Raw genomic sequence first — 6942 nt, 5'->3', positions numbered from 1 at the left:
CACTTGCACCTTGATTTAGCTACAATTCCAGCTAATTTCACCAAAAGCAGAGATAATGATAATGAGCAGTGCATGAGTATATTAAATTGTACTTGCAAAGTGGTGCCATAATCCACACACTTCAATATTTAAATTTTAAACTCTAGCTACCTAAAATAGATTAAGTATAAGAAACTCATAAGACTTTTTTTTTCTGAATGTGTGTGCTGAGCAACAAGCTGAATTTTAGCTTCATGAAAAGAGGTCTTTATGAAGCTGGTTTAGGCATGAGGATATGAAATTCCTCTGGGGATGGTCAGCAACACAAGGCATTCATTTTTCCCTCATTTGATTTATTCAGAAAGACTTTTCAGCTGCTGCTGGGAGAACCTAAAGTGAGTTGGGCTTGTCTTTAAGAAGACTTATTTGAATTGCACCTTTCAGCATTAGCTTCCAATGTCACTAAACATATTCTGCTTCATCAGATAGATAAAAAGTGAAATGAAATAAAATAAAAAGGCAACCAATCTCTGAAACAAACTGAAGTATACTGGATGTTGAGTTTTCGTCTGTCTTTATACATTCTGCTGCCTATTTTGACAGGACTGGTTTTGGTCTTGCTTTTCTTTTGCATTTATTCTAAATCATAGAATCAGATGATTAAGCTATAAAGGATGTGATCTATTAACCCAAAATGTAATGCTAACATATCTAGTGTAATTTTTCCTCTTAATAAACTATTCCAAAACAAAATATATTCTTCATTCAAAAATGTTTCATTTCACATTGCCTAGAAATAAAAGGTTTTTAAAGAGTATAGGACTTCATAACTAATTAAATTTTTATATACAGAAATAAACCCAGTGAATATAATTATAATCTCTGGAAAAAACACAACTATTTACTTATGATTATATTATCTGCACTAACTTGCAGAGTTTTCATGTTTCTGTACTTCCCTTATGTGTAATATATTGGAACACACTGTAATGATATTGGCATCTGCAGTAGCTGTAAGATCAAATATTTTGATGAAGATTATGTAGTCCTCTCACAGGAAGGAATTAAGACATATCCAGGAAAAAATAGTCTCCTCATTCTGTAGCCTTTGAATCAGTATTATGCATTATAAAAGAAAACAAATACTATAAAAATATTTCCAGCACTAAAAATCTAATTAACTGTTCTAAGAGAGAAGTACCAAAACTTACCTTTAGCCTCCAAACTCTCAAATGGGATGGAGTTACTCAGAATGCAGAGCCAGTGGTATTAGACCCTGACCAATGGCAGTGGCATTCGGGGGCTGTGGGAGGTGGTACAGCTTCTACCCTCAACTGAAGACCTCAGCCCAGGGAGTTTCTCAGACTTCAAACACCTTTATATTTGGTTTTGCTGAATTGAATTTTAGCAAGGTCAAACAAAGGTTTGTTGTAAGCAAATGGTGCTTATTTCACATCACAGCTTTTTACTCCTTCGCCTCGAATTTCTTACTGCTCCCACCAATGTAACAATATCATTCTCAATTGCATTCTGGAAATAATATTTTGTGTACCCATATAATCTAGAAATGGATATTTTATAATGTCCAAAATCAAAGCTTAAGCAAATTGGATTAGTTACAAATATTTATTTTCCCCAAATGTAGAATTTCTATTTTAGGGCTTATTGCATTGTGATAATATTTAACAAATTTCCACATGCTGTGGTATTGGTATGTATTTAGAGGTATGTATTTAGAGGTACTTCATTTTCCTTTGCTTTTCTGTAAGTAAGGAAGAGGTGATACTCATAACATCTACTTTCCAGTATGTTTGTCTTCTGAATGGGAAATACCACTTCCTTAATAGATATAAACTGCTATAATATGCGGCAAATGGGAGGCATACATTGTAGTATCATGTGCTTTATTACTCCAGAAATAGGGTTTACGATGTTAGAGGAAGTTAAACTCTCTCATGGTATTTCCTTTCTTGTCAGTTCCTACTTAATTCTGTTCTTCCTTTCATATTACTGGTATATTGTGCACCATACAAACATTTCTCCCAACTTTTTCATCATTCCTTCAACTTTTCAATGAAATGTACTTCCTAATACTGTCAATGTCCTATACTAACTGTTAGGAAAAGGCAGAACCCACTTCTTGTCCATGAAGGAATCTAAGATTCATGTAGAAGATTCCAATGTGCTAAGCAAACCAGATTTCCTTTGCTTTATATAACTTCCACATCAAAATTTTTCCAATAAGAAAAACATCCTAGAAGGCAAAATCTGCAATTTCAGACATTGAAAGCATGTTGACAATTTCAAGCCAGCTTTCAATAATTTGAATTTCCAACATCAAACTTCTAGTGCTAGCATTGGGAATCCAAGACATTTGAAAGGATTTGGCAGAGAGATAGATTAAATGTTAAAGAGCAACAGCGCTGTCAGCAGATAGGTAGAGGGCAGGATATTTTAGGACATGTCAAATGGCACTAGGTACCACATGCTTTTTGGCAGTCAAGTCTGCAGTACCTTGCAGTACTATAACAACTCCTGCATTGCAGACTGAAAGTTCAGCATGCTTTACTGCTATGAAAACAGGGGCCTCGGTCAGATATTTTAAATATCCTTATTCATAGTCCCTTCACATTGTAAAAGCAACTTCTTCCATGAAGAATCAGGGCAATAAGTACAGTGGCAGCACCTGATGCTTGTCTTTTTCTTCAGGTCAATCGCTTTAGCTTCAGTTAGTGACCCAGCTGCTCTCAATGCCCGTGCATGATCCTACCGGGCAACAGAGCAAATAGCTGCATCTTCTGCAGTCAAATGCATTGTTTCACTTTCTTATTGCTACTGGTAATTTTTATGCTGCTCCAAGTGTCGAAGTAGCTAATATTATTTCACTTACAAATATTTTATTAGCTGCTGTGGTCATTTAAGAGTACTATACTAAATCCTCACTCCCAATGTGTCTTAATTTACAAAACACAGGCACAGTGTTCATGGATTTCATTTGTACAAAAGACCTCAATCTTGTATCTTTTATTGAAGGAAAATTCTTATCTATAAAAAAATCTTCATATTTGTATTATACTTTCTTCTTCAGTCTTACCCAGCTAAGTTTATTTAGACGTATTGTGACCTATCATCTGAATCTTTTTTATCTTTTGGTCTGTAGGTATCCTTTATTTTGTTTTACTAAGACCAGTGAAGTTTGAAACACTTTGCTGTGGATTTTAACTTAATCTAGATTATAGTAGTTTACTGTATTCCTGTCAAACTACAATACGCTTTGCTGGTCTCTATTTCCAGAAACACTAAGGAAGTAAAATTACTTGAAGGCAAATGTCAGTTCACAAATATTGACATTGCTCTTTTAAAATTATTATTATTTATTTATTATTGTTTTGATTGTTTTGTTTTGTTTTGCTAGAGCTATGGAAACTTATCTGGAAAAAAAGATACATTTTATACAAATATTTTACAAATTTATGATCATAATGTTTCGTAGAGCACATAAATTTTTTTCAGTAAGGGTCAACCACAGAAAACAGCTTTGTTTGTCTCAATTTATTCTTTAATGAGCCAAAACTTGGAGATTGAGTGGTATATCTATAGTGAACACACCTTAGTCAATACTGGAATTAATGTTTGACATTTTGATTAAGCTTGGATTCTAGAAGTCCTGATGCTAGCAACCCTAGACTAGATAGAAGAGACCCAACAACTAAGCAGTTTGAGAATATTACACCATTAAAAGAAAGGAAAACGGATTTATCTGCCATGAATCTGATAGTTTCATCTTGTGTTTGTCCAGATCCAAAGTCCACTGGATTTGCCAGAGTGTGTGTTTCAGTGTGCTTGGTGTGGGAGTACAGTGACCTACTCTAGGTGGTCCTGCTCTGGCAGTGGGGGTTGGGCTAGATGATGTTTTGAGGTCCCTTCCAACCCTAACATTCTGTGATTCTATGTGTGTGTAAAAGGAAAGGCTACTTATAGCCCTGGTGGTGTTGCTGAACTGAAAGACAAGCAGTTTTAAAAGCTTTCAGTGCTTGAGCTAGGAACTGATTCATATCACTGCCTTGTGCTTTCTGTTATCACAGAAGATAATGAAATTCCTGAGTCTGACTAAAGGACATTGGGGAATGAACTTTTCATGTCCTCTAATTAGTCCCTTTACTGATACTTGTTGGGGTTTTTTTTCCAGATCTTTGAGTCTTGTGCAGTTTAAGTTACTGTCTTGCAAACTTCCTCAGTTGTCTCTAAATCTTACTGTCTGATTTACTAACTTGGGCTTGATTAAAAGCTTACTAAAGTTAATGGAGTGTTCCATCGCATTTGGTGGTTTTTGGCACATTACTTCAGCTGGAAGCATATCCAGCTGTGGTCATTGCCTAACACATTCCTAGCTAAAATGCATTCTCATTGTATAATTGCTGGCAGTGCTAAATGAATTAATTTATTCCCTTGTTTTTTTGAGAGTGCTTTGTTTCCATTTCAGTTCTCCCAGTTCTTGGAGGTGCAATGACTCCTAACTGTGTTCTTGAACTCAGTGCCAAAGCCTCAGGGTTGTCCTATTCTTGTTTTTCCAAAACCTTGATTATAAAGCACTGAGCCTTTGATTCAGACCGTCAGTATCCACTTGATATAAATATAATTTTTACTTTGCTTTATTTTTCTTTTGGGCCTCACAGATTCATCCCCAGGAACTTGTGATAAGAAAGAATGTGTGGGGAAAATAACAGCTTTGCCATAAACTGAAAAATCCTGTTTGACCCTCAAAATGAATTCTTGTATGGTACCAGGTTTCTCTTGTGGCACCTCTTGGTGTGCTAAATGAACAGAAGGACAGGTATTTAGTCTGCTGTGCCAGTGCTGATTTTTAACAAGGAGAGGAAGACAATATCCAACTTTGGGAGACGTGACTGGGGAGTCCCAAAATGAATCATTAATTTTGTTGTTTCTACATGGCACCTGGCTAAAAGATGCTCCTGGTCTGAAACTATAGAATAAGAGCAATAAATAAAAATGTTGATGTAATTTCATATATAACATTAACAAAATGAAAGATCACCTTCTCCTGGCCCAGGGACCAGTTATCTCCTGTCTGTTATGTAGGGAGATAACTGGTCACTGGGCCAGAAGAAGGTGATCTTTCATTTTCATGACCAGAAGAAATATCTCTGGAGATATTCAAGACCTGTCTGGATGCCTCTCTGTGCGATCTATCCTAAGGAACCTGCTTTGGCAGGGGGGTTGGACCCGATGATATCTTGAGGTCCCTTCCAGCCCCTATGATTCTATGATTCTGTGAAATTCCTAGATGAAATAATAAAATATCAAATACTGTGTCACTTTCATTAATGATTTATATATACTATATAATTTTTGAATTTTTTTCTCCTTTTTAAATGACTATAAATTGTTATTTATTTAGGTCAGGTTTCAGATTATTTGGTAGCACACGTGTGCCCTTTATTAATAAAATTGCCACAATGAATGCTTGTTTCCTTTGACTTTACTGTAGAGAAGAGACCACAAAGTAGATGTAAGTCCTTCCAGAGACATCCTAAACTATTTGGAAAGGCACCTATTACTGTGAACTTGTAAAACATTTATTTTGGAATTTAAATGATGGTCTTTCAACCAATACCCTCTGACCTGCATATACTTACCTCAATGTAATACAATTGGGTAGTTTTTAGCTTTGTAAATTAAAGTAGTTTTTAGCACTCCAATCTAGGTCTGCTGAATGTTCATGAAGAAATTTACTAAGGTCTTTACTGAAGATCTGTCACTTTTTTGCATCTGGATCCATCTTTGGCATCCTGCTTCCCTCAGGCCTTTAATGCCAGAGTCCTCCAACATTCTCATGGATGTTATATAGTCTAGCAGAGAGTCTGCTTCATGCTTGAACAATGTTTTACTCAGCTTGTTCTTGGTCTGTGACATTATTATTTACTGAATAATAATGGGGGGGTTGGACCCAATGATCTCTCGAGGTCCCTTCCAACCCCGATGATTCTATGATTCTGTGATTCTGTGAATCATCATTTATTGTTTATTTACTTTACAGTTTTAAACATGTGTACAGAATTATAGTGAACAAAGACAAACCACGATGTGATACCTGGAATCACTGGAATCTACAATCAATTTCAGGCCTAAAACTCCAGCCAGTGTTTCAGATTGTTTCTTTGTGAGATATTGAACACCCCAACTCTTCTTTCTGTTTGTTTCTTTGTTCTAAATTCATAGTGAGAGGATGGAGAGGTAGGAAGCTGCTTGGTACATCTCTTGCCTGTCTCAGTGTCACTTGCATTTCATGAATTGCTGGATTGTGGAACCTCGTTCACCCTAGGGCCCTGGGAAAAGGAGTGCATCATATGAACCTCTCTGGGACCAGGGAACAAAGACAAGAGAACAGAAAAAACAAATCTCTCAGAGAGAAGGAGAAAGGAAGGAAATCATGTGTCTGCAGAAGGGATTAGCATTTCCATTTTGCTCATCAAAGTTAAACAAAGTACAAAAGAAGGATTTAGAGTGCTCCAACTGTTTCATCCCTTGTGCAAATCCCCATAAACAGGAGGAAAAAGAGAGTTAAACAGAAAATTTGAGGTAGCAACAATTGTTTTTACTAGTAAAGTCTTGTTTAGGTTTAATTATTTCTGCATAAACAATGAACAAGAATTAAAAAAGCTTTTTAATGAGTCACAGAAATATCTAAAAACCCATTACAAATGGAACAACTCAAGCACCCTATTTCTCACCTCAGTTTGCCTGATTTTTTGTTCTTAATGGCGAATTCCCTTTTAATTGACAGCTTAGAAGATGTTATTATTTTCCTTTAAAGTTATTTTCATTATCACCTCTTACTTCCTTGGTTGATGTAGGCAAATTTCAGTGTCAGATCTTGTATTATAAAACATTTTCCCCTGTCATTCAAATATTAATTACTACTCTTTTGTACTGCCCGTCGAG

Source organism: Gallinula chloropus, assembly GCF_964237585.1.
Source record: "Gallinula chloropus genome assembly, chromosome: 1".
Lineage (NCBI taxonomy): Eukaryota > Metazoa > Chordata > Aves > Gruiformes > Rallidae > Gallinula > Gallinula chloropus.
Note: the sequence above shows the minus strand (reverse complement) of the source record.